General features: G+C 43.8%; 1 protein-coding gene across 2 annotated transcripts in view; it reads right to left on the bottom strand.

The window, feature by feature from the left end:
* Window positions 1–11641, bottom strand: part of ZBTB38 (zinc finger and BTB domain containing 38) — a 76724-nt gene that overhangs the window by 45178 nt on the left and 19905 nt on the right. The window contains exon 1 of one of the 2 annotated variants that reach the window (XM_046660982.1): window positions 94–242. The exons of the other annotated variant lie outside the window; for it this stretch is intronic. The gene's annotated coding sequence lies outside the window, so the exon portion shown is untranslated. Of the gene's footprint in view, window positions 1–93; window positions 243–11641 lie in introns of those variants that run through there. 2 annotated transcript variants of the gene reach the window in all.

Raw genomic sequence — 11641 nt, 5'->3', positions numbered from 1 at the left:
GTCGCGGCCGGGCTGCGGGGCCCCTCCCGGGCAGGGGGTCAGGCGGCCGCGCCTCGCCCCCGGCCCGCGCGCCGCCCCGCGAAGGGCACTTACAGGCTCGGCTCCTCCGCCGCCGGCGCGCCTCCCCGGGGGTCCATGGCGCTTCCGGACCCGCGAGTCCGGCCGCCGCGCCGCACAGCACCGCCCAGAAAATGGACGCCGGCGGCTCGGCTCTGCCGGCCCGCCCCCGGCGCGGGGAGAGGCCGCGGCCCGCCCGGGAAGAGGTCGGCCCGACCCTCAGCCGCGGGACCGGGCCGCGGGAGCGCAGCGGCGGCCCGGGCGGGGGACCCACGACGGCCTCCCGGCCCGCGCCAGACCTCGGTGCGCCCGGGACCCACGACGGCCTCCGGGCCCCAGGCCGGTCCTGGGCGCGCCGGGCACCCACGACGGCCCGCCAGGCCCCAGGCGCCCTCAAAGGGCAGCGGCCTCCGCCGCCTCCTCCTTGGGGGAGAACACGATTCAGAACCCGAGGGAGGACAACCCAGTGAGGGTCTACGGCCACAGAGGCTCGTCACCACCAGAACAAGGCCTGGCTCCGCGCACCGGGCCCTGGGTTCCGGATCCAGGTCCCTGACAGCATCCAAACCCTGCACGTTTGAGAGGCAGGATTTGGAGAAAGTCAAGTGCAGTTTTAATGCAATCAAATTCTCAGGAATAGGGTGTCACCTGCGCCTTCCCATGGCTGTCAGGAGAAGCCTAGGCTGATTTTCCCAAAGTGTTACAAAAGCTAGTTCCGCCAAAGACCCAGTCCCCTTCCTTAAACAAAGGGCACTGCCTGCTTGCTAAAGCTTTTTCCAAGATTCACTACTGCTCATTGAGAAAGTATTCGCTGAGGCCTGCCACAGACTCGCCTTGTGGAGCTCACAGCCTAGCGCACTGACGCACAGGTTTTGTTTGCTCGTTTCTTAAAAAAATATCCACGTTTCCTGTGTTTTGGTAGTCTGAGTCTTACTTTAAATTTTCTTTAGGAAAGATTCACTCCTAGGTTAGAGCTTAAAAGGACAAAAAAAAATCTGTTCTTTGCTAGACTTACATCCTGTTTTTAGCTTGGAATACGCTGTTTGCAATTCTGCACCCCAGTGCCGGACCATGTTTTAAGAATGTGGTCGTTTTGATGAGTAAAGTAGATTCCGATATTAAATACAAAGCCAGTAAAACATTTTAAATAATCAAGGAAAACGATATAGACTCAAAGTCCAGTTAAAGACTCCTGTAATTTAAAAATAAAGGCAGTGTTCTGAAGGCTGGCAGGTTGGGCAACGTGCAAACACACGTGCACACAACTAGCAGCTCCCCCGACCTGAAGGCCAAGCACCCTTTCTTCTCTCTCCATGGGCCACATGTTAAGAAAGATCTATTCCACAAAACTGCATTTATTAACTAACGATTCATCTTCCCACTTAAAAAAACACCCAGCCTGCAGTGTTTTTGTATATGTAACCACCAGCCAGAGCGCCTATAAAGCCTGAGCTAACCCGCTGTTAATCACGGATTCCAACCTAAAGAAACCTGTGGTCTGATTGCAACCTTGTGGGTTTCCACTGAGGCTTTTGGAAACTGTGAAAATCATTTGGGGACCTCCAAGAAACCCGAGGCACACGAATTAGGAACCCCAGGCTGGGAAGTGCCCTTGTGAGGCACTGCTCTCTGTGTTTCCCCAGGACTAGAAGGCGAGAAGGGAGAGAGCAAGGCAATTTGCCCTTTGGATTCTGCCTGCCTGGGTTGGAAGCCTAGCTTTGTCCCTTGCAAGGCCACTCACTGTGTAACTTTAGGCAAGCTCCTTAAGCTCCCTGAGCCTCATCTTCCTCCTCTGTAAAATGGGGCTAATTTTAATATTATGCTTACCTCATAGGACTTTTTGATAATTAAATGGAATAATACACGTGAAGCATCTACAGTACTGCCTGGCACATACACAGTAAGCACTCTGTAAGTGTGAGCTTTTGTGGCTGTTAGTGCCGGAAGTCAAGTATGCAGAGCTCTGGGTTCCTACCATCCAAGTGGTGAGAATCGGTGTGTAGAAGCAACGTTTACACCCTAGAAATTTTCCATGGGTAAGCTGCCAGGGTCTCATGGTGAGTGACATAAAGGGATTTAAACACAGGTCTGACTCCACAGTCCACTTTCTGTGCTGCTAACGTGTTCCAGGTGGTACCTTGATCAGACGCTGTCAACAGCTTGTTAAGGGTGAAATCGGCTCTGGCGTTCCTAAGAGGCTTAGCAAGTGAATGGCTCCTTACATCCACTTGGGAATTCACAAACAGTGGCATTTCTTTCTCATTAGAGCCAAATGTTTCTCCAGAAGCGAGTAGATTTCCCCAAATTGTTATTAATAACTAAAATATCATGGCAACAGTTTTAAACTCCACAGCCTAAAACTTACATAATCAGCCCGTCCTTCAAAATTTTCCACCCTTCCTCATAACCAGTGGCAGATTCTCTCTCTTAATCATTTTTCTGAGTATGGGGAACTATCTGGAAATTTCCAGGAACATCCCAACTTGTCATAATTTTATTCTTTTCTATAAAGGTTTACTCTTTTCAAAACAACTAACTGTTATATATTTTTTATATCTTTGTAATACTTTTCACTTCAATACGTTTACAAATAAGAAAAAACAGCCTAAGACTTTCAAGATTCTCTCCTCTCTTAAATTTCTACCGTTCCTTCAACATCTCTGCAGCACGGCCCTGAGCCTTTTTCAGTGGCCTTTTCTAGGAGCCTTTCCTCGTTTTCTACCTCATTTCATTCAGTCCCCACATGATTTCTGCTATGCTCCAACAGCCTGCTTTTGCTTTCTGATTTAGGACTACCGGCAAGTTAACGTTTACTGCCCCCCTTCTCTTTCTTTTTAAAGGTTTCAGTATTATCATAAAGTTTCAATATTATCTTCTTTGACTTATGATGGGGTTACATCCTGATAAGCCCATCGTAAGTTGAAAATATTGTAAACTGAAAATGCATTCCATACACCGAACCTACTGAACACCATAGCTCTGCCCAGCCTACCCTAAACGTGCTCAGAACACTCACAGGAGCCCACAGTTGGGCAAAGTCATCCCACACAGAGCCTGTTTTATCATACAGTGTTGCGTATCTCATGTAATTTACTGAACACTGTACTGAAAGTGACAAACAGCAGGGGTGGACGTGTCTCTGTTGTTCACCCTTCAGATCGTGGGGCGCTGCCGCTGCCCAGCATCTCGACAGAGTGTCGTACGGAATATCACTAGCCCAGGAAAAGATCAAAATTCAGAATTCGAAGTTCGGTTGCTACTCAACGGATATTGCTTTCACACCATCGTAAAGTCGAAACATGGTAAGTTGAATCACTGTTAAGTCGGGGACCATGTGTAGATAAAGAGACTAAAGTGTCGTCTCTTTTCAACCCACCAGCTTCCTTTGTTTCCCATCAGGGGTTAGGAATCTAGAACTCACCCTGCCTCCCATATTTGCAGCGCTCTCTTAATTTAATTTATTGTTTGACTTTTCTTCTCTCTTTCCCTCATCCTGGGCACTCTCCAAATTCTATCACTTGGCCTCCCCTCAGATGGCTGCTTGTCTCTTTCCTTTCAAGCATTTTAAGAAAGTCATTGTCCAAATCATTTTCTCTAATCTCTACCACATTCCTGAAAGGGCTTAGATGGTGTTGTGTTGAGAAGTCTGCCAAAGCCCCAGAAAAGGCAGTGTTTAGAACAGGGGTGTTGCCGCCCCATGCCCTGGGAGCCAGGCAGGAAGGAGTGTGAACTGGGGCCTCTGCGATAATTCACGTCCCACGTAAATGGGGAGTGGCAGTGCCAGCCCCACACCACTTCTTGCCAGGTGGGAATTCCAGGTGGGCAGAATTTTCCAATGAAGCCAAAATCAGGATTTTTATATAAAATCTATGAACTGTTGACTACTAAAAAGAGTCTGAAACTGATCAAGTCTCTAGCTGTAACTACCATTTTACAGGAAATCTTTGAGACAGAAGAACACGTAACACAGCACCAAGGAATGCAAACATCAAATTTCAGATTATGGGAAACTCCGCGGGTCAAACAAACTGTTTCTTCAACAAATTTTTTATAGCAATAGGAGAGACAAAAGAAAGAGACAGGAGGGGAAACCTATAGATTAAAGGAAATTTAAGGGAATATTAGTTGCACTGTAAGGACCTTATTTGGAATTGTGCTTTGAACAACTAGTTTTTTTAAGAATGACTTAATTTACCCACCACTAAAATATACAACTATGTACTGGGGGGATTTGGGGAGAAAAAGCAGAAAAAAAAAGATTGGCAACAGTTAGCTCAGGTGCCAATCTTTAAAACAAAAAGAGTGACTTAATTGGACAAATTAGGTCAAATTAAGACAAATGCTATGATATTTGATGTTATTAAAGAATTATTGTTATCTTTTGATATAATAATGATACTGTGGTTATGTTCCTTAGTAATCCACATTTTTAAAATGTATTTTTTTTAGTAATTCACAGTTTTAAAACTTCTTATTTAGAATATTTTAAATTTCTGAAAAGTTACAGAATAGAACCAAGAAAAACTCCTGAATACATTCTGCCCATACTATCTATCTATTATTTTTTTCCTGAACCAATTGTAAGTTGCAGGCATCATTCTCTTTTACCCCTAAATACTTCAGCATTTATTTACTTAGAAAAAGGGCTTTCTCTTAATATCTTTATCTTTTAGAGAATCATAGTAAAATATTTAGAGATAAAATGATATGATGTCTGGGATTTGCTTCAAAATAATACAGGAGTGACGTCCTTGAAACAAGACTGACAAGCCGCTGAGAACTGTTGAAGCCGGGCCATGGCTACATGGGGGTTCATTCATTCAACCAGTCTCTCCGTATTCTACATGTGTCTAAGAGTTTCACAGTAAAATTTTAAAAGATTATGTTACTGAAGGCTTTAAAAGGATATATTAACTGAAGAAGATACAAAATGTCTACAAAGTGTTATCTCAACTATTTAAAAAGTCACCATGCATAGACACAGGCTGAAAGAATACATGTGGAGACGTTAACATTCCAAATTATTTCACAGTAGGTATATATTACTTTTGTAATTAGAAAAAAAGGTAATGCAATTAAAAAATTAGAAAACAAAAGCATTGGGCCACTGATTCAAGTAAAACAGTTGTTAAAAATCAAACAAAACGCATACGTGGCCTGGACTGGCCAATGGGCCCCAGTTTGCAGATTTTGACTTAGAAAATGGGTTCGAAGACTCTGGCCTATGGGCCAAATTCCACCTGCCAGCTGTTTTTGTAAAGCCTGCAAGCTGAGAATGGTTCTTACAATTTTAAATGATTGAAAAAAAATCTAATGGAGAATAATACATGATGTGAAAATTACATGAAATTCAAGTTTCAGTGTCCATAAGTGAAGTTTTATCGGGACACAGCCACAGTCACTCATTTCTGTATCTATGGTTGTATATATATTAAAATTGTTATACTTAATATTATATATTATTATATTTTGAGTTTCGTCAATAAGAAGTTTGTGGAAAGTTGTTTTCTCCATTGTTATAAAAATACCTACATGAAATCCTCAATTTTGCCTCGATCCACAAAGCCTAAGATATTTACTATCAGACCCTTTACAGAAAAAATTTGTAAACTCCTGGTTTAGAACTGGACTTCTCTTGTGAGCTAAAAGCAGCTTGTTTCAGTAGAAAGAGCACTGGACTAGGAGTCAAGCATGGCCACTTAACTCTCCGAGTGGCCCGGAGAAGTCACAACCTCTCTCGACCACGCTTCCCTCCATGATAGAATAAAGTGGTTCTCATGGAGACCTAGGAATTCAAACCATCAGAATATCTGCTGGGGATGACTCAACAGGCACTCAGACCAGGGGCTGGAGATGCTGGTGAAGAGCAAGGAAGGACAGGCTCTGAGGGCTCCAACTCTGGGAAAAAGAGTTTCCAGAATCTGCAGCTTAATACAGGTATTTTGGGTCCATCTTCAGTCTGAGATCTGCAGAAGACCCAGAGGACCCAGTCACAGCATGTGTAAAAAGACTGCTCATTAAAGTTTAATCCAGATCTAGTAGAACAATGGCAGGATGGGGGGCTCTCCGGCATCCTCAGCAGGTAGAAGAGGAGCCTGAGGATGGAGAGTTCATAAGACTCTGGGATAAATCATTTTAAAGGACATCAATCTGTAGGTTGTTCATAATAGCCAATGGGGGACAATGAAGCAGCCAGGCCAACATTAGGACTGAAGCCGACAGAACATCACAGCACCAGTCCCTACGCAGCAGGCCTGCAGCCTGCATTTTAGGGGCTCTCCCAAGACTTCTTTTTCTAGTTGCAGCCCCTCCCCACACTTTCTCCCTTGTACGCTGAACCCTCAGCCTCAGGGTGCAGCCGCAGCATCTCCTTTTGTTCAGCTCCCTGCCTCCTGCCTGCCCCCTTTGTTCCCTCTTTTTTCTGCACCCCCCCTTACTGTCCTCTCAACCTGCAGTTGTTTCCGTCTCCCCATTCTGCCGCCCAGCTGACCACCTCATTCTCTTCCACATTGTTTCCCCAATAGCTGCATTTTCTAGAGAATTTTTCAGTGACGTAGTCCCTCTCGTTACCTACTAAAGGTTCCCCTCTTCCACAACTCAAGAAACAAGAGAAAAGGGAAAAACATTACAAGGGCACTGCCCTTCTGGGATTTAACCACATTCTCAGCTGGTGGCTTTTGTTTTCTCGACTCACTGGCTTGTAAGGCCCTCGGGGCAGGGACTCCACGTCTGGCTCGGCACTGGGGAAGATGGGCAGGAATGTGAGGCCTTAATTAGAGCAAGGCCTCAGACAGGGGAGAAGATTTCAGCAGGCAAAAGGAAAAGGAATTTCAAAATATCCATTTGGCAGCAATGACCACAGGGTGAGGGAAAGGTTTATTTTATTATATAAAGAAAATCATGAAAGCTGCTTTTCACAAACACAAAAAGAATATTTACACTGGCATTTCCAAAACAAAACAGAACTAGGAAATAAACCCCCTCAGCAGGCCAAATATAGCGAGTGTAGAAAGCAAGTGCTAGTCTCGAACCCTAAGCGGGAATAGCTGCAGAAGCAAGAAAGCCATGAAGGGAAAACATGCAAAATGAGTTACAAGATCAAAAGAGGAATTTTCTGGTCTGTGAGACGTTTAGGCCACAGCAGAGCCATGCTGGGATCACCCGACAAAGACAAGTGTTTTGGCAACTGGTCTTCGATTTACCTGCTGCACACAAAGCCTTCTACAGAACAGCCAGCAGGGAGACCCCCTTTATCAGCCAGGAAAGGTGAAAAAGCAGAAGCATCTCGCCTGCGTCACGAATTCAAATTTTTGCATTCAAGGGCTTCTCAACTTAACATGTGCTCATGAATGCGGAAGAGTGGCAGCCGTTATCGAGGTCATCTGGCAATGCAGGCAGACCAGCTTGGAGCAGGGCAGCCAGACATATGGTGGCCTATTAGGAGCCAACACATCTTGGGAAGGTGATGAGGACAAGATAGCATCTCAGAGAAGAACCATCCTTGCCATTGGCTGAGATGCCCTGAAACTGAAGGCTAGCCTTCAGGGAACAGTATAAAAGGCCATTACGAGACCAGCACACCGTTTATTTCTTTCAGGAACAGAGAAGACACACAACTGCCCCTGTCCATACAACATTTTAGCCTTGTATAGGAACCCGGACTGGAGTTCCACATCATATTCCATTCTGCCTGGGTTGTAGTGTGTCTGTCACACAGTAGATGCTCAATAAATGCTCGAAGACGAGAACTGAATTTTTGAAGCTCCCTACCCCACTAATGGGTGACACTATACTACAAAGGACTAGAACATTCTTCATGCAGTGGAATGTTTCATGGCTAGTGAAAACCAAACGAAGCGTGAGGAGTCACTCAGGCCTCCTCTAATTTGTGATAAGCAAACTCCACTAAATTATGAATCAATTTTAGAAGATGCTTCTGAAACATTCAAAGGGCCTTATAGTTTCTAACTTGTATATATAATAACCCTATCCCTTTGTTCTCCGACTTTCATCAGCAGACTAACCTAAGAGGCATAAAATAGTTCTGGTTCTTAAGAAGGATTTTCTTAGTGTTATTTGCTCAGATAGAGAAATATCAGCCCAAGTAGTAAGGTCTTTTGAAAGCCACCAAAAGTCAAAAAGATCTACAGAACTGAAGAGTTTTAGGCATTAGAGGACGATGACAATTTATTGGCAAGATGGGACAGATCCTTCCACTATTTGCCTTCAAAAAAAATGAAAGGAAATGGCTATCTCAATGTTTTGCCATGAGTTTAAATACTGGAGTTCTTATGAAAAATAAGGCAAGAGGCTACCCAGAAATTTCCTTGCTCTGAGAGGTCTTTCTTCTGTGGATTTCGTGGGTTAGCACCAAATCTGTGCCAGAATTTAACCACCACCTGGGATTGCAATATCCAGAGCTTCAACGCACCTTCTTAGGCAGCTTTGGGGTAACTGGGTCAAAGGCAGTGACTTCACTGGCTTCGAGTCCTGGGAATTTAACTAAAACCAGCCATGGGGGCCTGGCCCACCTTCTCACTCTGCGGGAAAATTACCTAACTAAGGCTCGACCCACAAAGTCATCGGACCTGGCTCTAATGTAGCGGCAGTTACACTAAGAAAGGAAAGTCTGCAGTGTGAGCACGAGCACACCTCTGCCTGGTCATGCTCTCCCTCAGATCTCCATCTGGCTGGATCTTTCTTACCATGTAGGTCTCCACTTAAATGCCACCTCCTCAGGAAGACGTTCTCTGCCAACCATTCTAAAGTGACTCTCTTCCTCCCAACGTGTCCCCTTTGCTTTTTTAAATTTAATTTTCTGTTTCATCTTTGCACTTGTCTTCTTTAATTAGTTGTTTACATATTTATTTCCCCTTCCCCCCCCCCACTCCCCCCGCCCCATACTAGACGCAGGTCCGTGAGAAGCACGCCCTGGTCTCGCTTGTTCATTACTATATTTCCAGCCTCTGAAGTATGCCTGACATACAGTAGGTGGTCACTAAGTGTGTCAAATGGTTAATTACCAAGAAAGCTGTCAAGAACAGCATTTCCCTTGGGAGGGAGCTGTTAGCATGAACCGTATGGTTCCAGGAACTCAAAGGTATAGCATCATCTAGTACTAAAGAGAAAGGTACTAGACCTTTTTCCAGGTTCTTCTCCCCGTATGGACCAGCTCTAAGACATGGTCTGGCTACCAATCCATCTATGAGGGAATCCATGGAAATGTTTGCGGTTCATCAACACCACTGTAGTAGCAAGAGATGTAACCTCTTTTAATTAGAAGATAGTGACGCAACAGACAGCAACTTGCATGAAGACATTCTAGGTGAGTGAATGTAATGCTTCCCATTCTCCCAACTAAACAGATCGCTATTGTGGATAAGTTAAAAAAAGGAAAAAGAAAAAGAAAAGCCTGAATTAAGGCTTGGAAAAATATTTCCTATTTTCCAAAGGAAAAAAGAGTTGAGAATTTTATACTATAAATTATTCAGGCAGAAAACCACAGATTTGCCCATTTCGTTTTGGTGAGAACAAAGCAGTTGTTTGCACGTTCTTCCTGTCGCACCTGCTCTGGCCTGCCCAGTATAAACACCTTAGCCAAAAAGCACAAATGCGTTAAGCAGAGTGTTAAAAAGAGACAACAGGCCCCAAATGGAGTCACTTATGTTAAACCTCGTCTCACCAAACTGAGACTTTATACCTAACTTAATTACGGTTCCAGCTTCTCCCAGGGATAGACTCTTAGACCCGTCAGTCTGGAATCACCTGGTCAGCACTGGCGAAGTCATCTGCCTGACAGAGCCTGGCTGTCCCCTGAAGGAAAGTGACCTTGCCACAGCCAATCTGCTTTCTGCTCGTGTAACTTCCTCGTCCCGCTCCCTGCTGCCTAGAGAAGTCTTCCATTTTGTACAGCTCCTTGAGCTCCTTTCTGTCTGCTGGATGAGATGCTGCCAAATTCATGAAGCATTGAATAAAGCCACTAAGATCTTTAAAATTTACTCAGTTAAATTTTGTTTTTTAACAATAGCCTTTTAAGCAATGAGAAGGGGTGAGTGCCATCCTCTACAATCGGCAGGAAGTGTTTTTGGCTAATCTAGGAAATCCAATAATAATTGTAAATGGGTAAGTTTAGAAAAGCTTTGTGCCTTGTAAACATTTCTGTGAAATATGAAGGCAAAGCATTAAGGCGAAACACAACAAAGTAATAAATAATAATTATTCTTCCATTCACTGGTCTATTTATTAGAATGACAATGGTACAATATACTTCCCAACAGTCTTATTTGATTTTCAAGCCCCTTGAATTGTGTTTAAAATTCTTTTAGGCGAGACCAAGGGCACCATAAATGAACAATGCCCCCAAAAATCATTAGGTATGAAAATCTACAAGATGATGCAATCGTGCTTGAGTTAAAAACAAAAGGATCGACATTTTTAAAGAAAAAATACACTGCTGAATCTATCAGGCACTCATTTTTATGGTAAAACAATTCCATTGCATCCATCTAATCTTGTGATTACGATTCAAATGGGTTCAAAATGATTAATTTGTATCAGCCTATCAAAATAGAAGACATTGCAGTTGTAATCTTTCTGAATAGCAATGGTGTTTTAATTACAAATGCCTGGCTCATTATTTGCTCAAGAGCGAATGACAATTAGCATGATCCTACTGCAACTGTTCATGCTACTGGTCCTAAAAGAAATAGGCAGTACTGAATCAGGTTTCTGACATTTCCCTTCAGTTTACGATCTTCTGGCTGATGCCATATTCAAAACGTACTTAGTCATTTTAAGTCACAGGCAAGAAGGAAAATGGCTCCCGAACAGTGAAGAAAAAAAAAAAAAAAAAAAGAGTGTTGCAGAAAGGATATTTCACGGCAAGCCCGAAGAACGAAATCACTATGAGATGAATCATGTTCTAATATAATTGAGCTAGAGAAAGACTGCAAGCAAAATATTTAAGTTGGCCTCAAAGCAACACAACAATAACAACAAACCTTTAGCCCATAAGAGGTTTGATTTTACAGACAGTGATTTGGAAAAGTAGACAAACTGCTAGAATACAGCAACTATTTACACAGACGGTTCTGAATCTCCACGTTCTTCACATCGGGGCAAACCTCAGGGATGTTTGGTTTTGGCAGCATCTTCCTCCTAACACACCTACGAAGCCGTGCCCACAAAGGCTCATTGGGGGGTGCGCCTGGGTTGGGTCCTGCTCTACCCAGAGGTCTGAGGTTACCAACGGAGGGCTCAGGGAAAACAAGAACATCATCATTTTCTGGTTCTTAGAATTTCTGAGATACCTTTTGTTTCAGTGGCGCCAGTGAACTCGTGATAGTGAAACTACACCTTTGTACACAAACCTTGACCAGCATTCTGGAGCACAGTACAAAGAAAACCTTAATTTTGAAAGTACTGAGCACAAAGGAGGAAGAAAAAGCTCTCCCTGTGCAAGCTCTCTCTGGATGTGTAGAAATATGGCTTAATTTTAAGGCTTGAAGACCGCATTTAAAAACGTCTAAAACCAGTTTAGGCTCCATATGAGAGGAAAAAGAGCTGTAAAATTTTCATTAAACAT

Source organism: Equus quagga, chromosome 1, assembly GCF_021613505.1.
Source record: "Equus quagga isolate Etosha38 chromosome 1, UCLA_HA_Equagga_1.0, whole genome shotgun sequence".
Lineage (NCBI taxonomy): Eukaryota > Metazoa > Chordata > Mammalia > Perissodactyla > Equidae > Equus > Equus quagga.
This window is presented reverse-complemented; position numbering and strand designations above follow the sequence as displayed.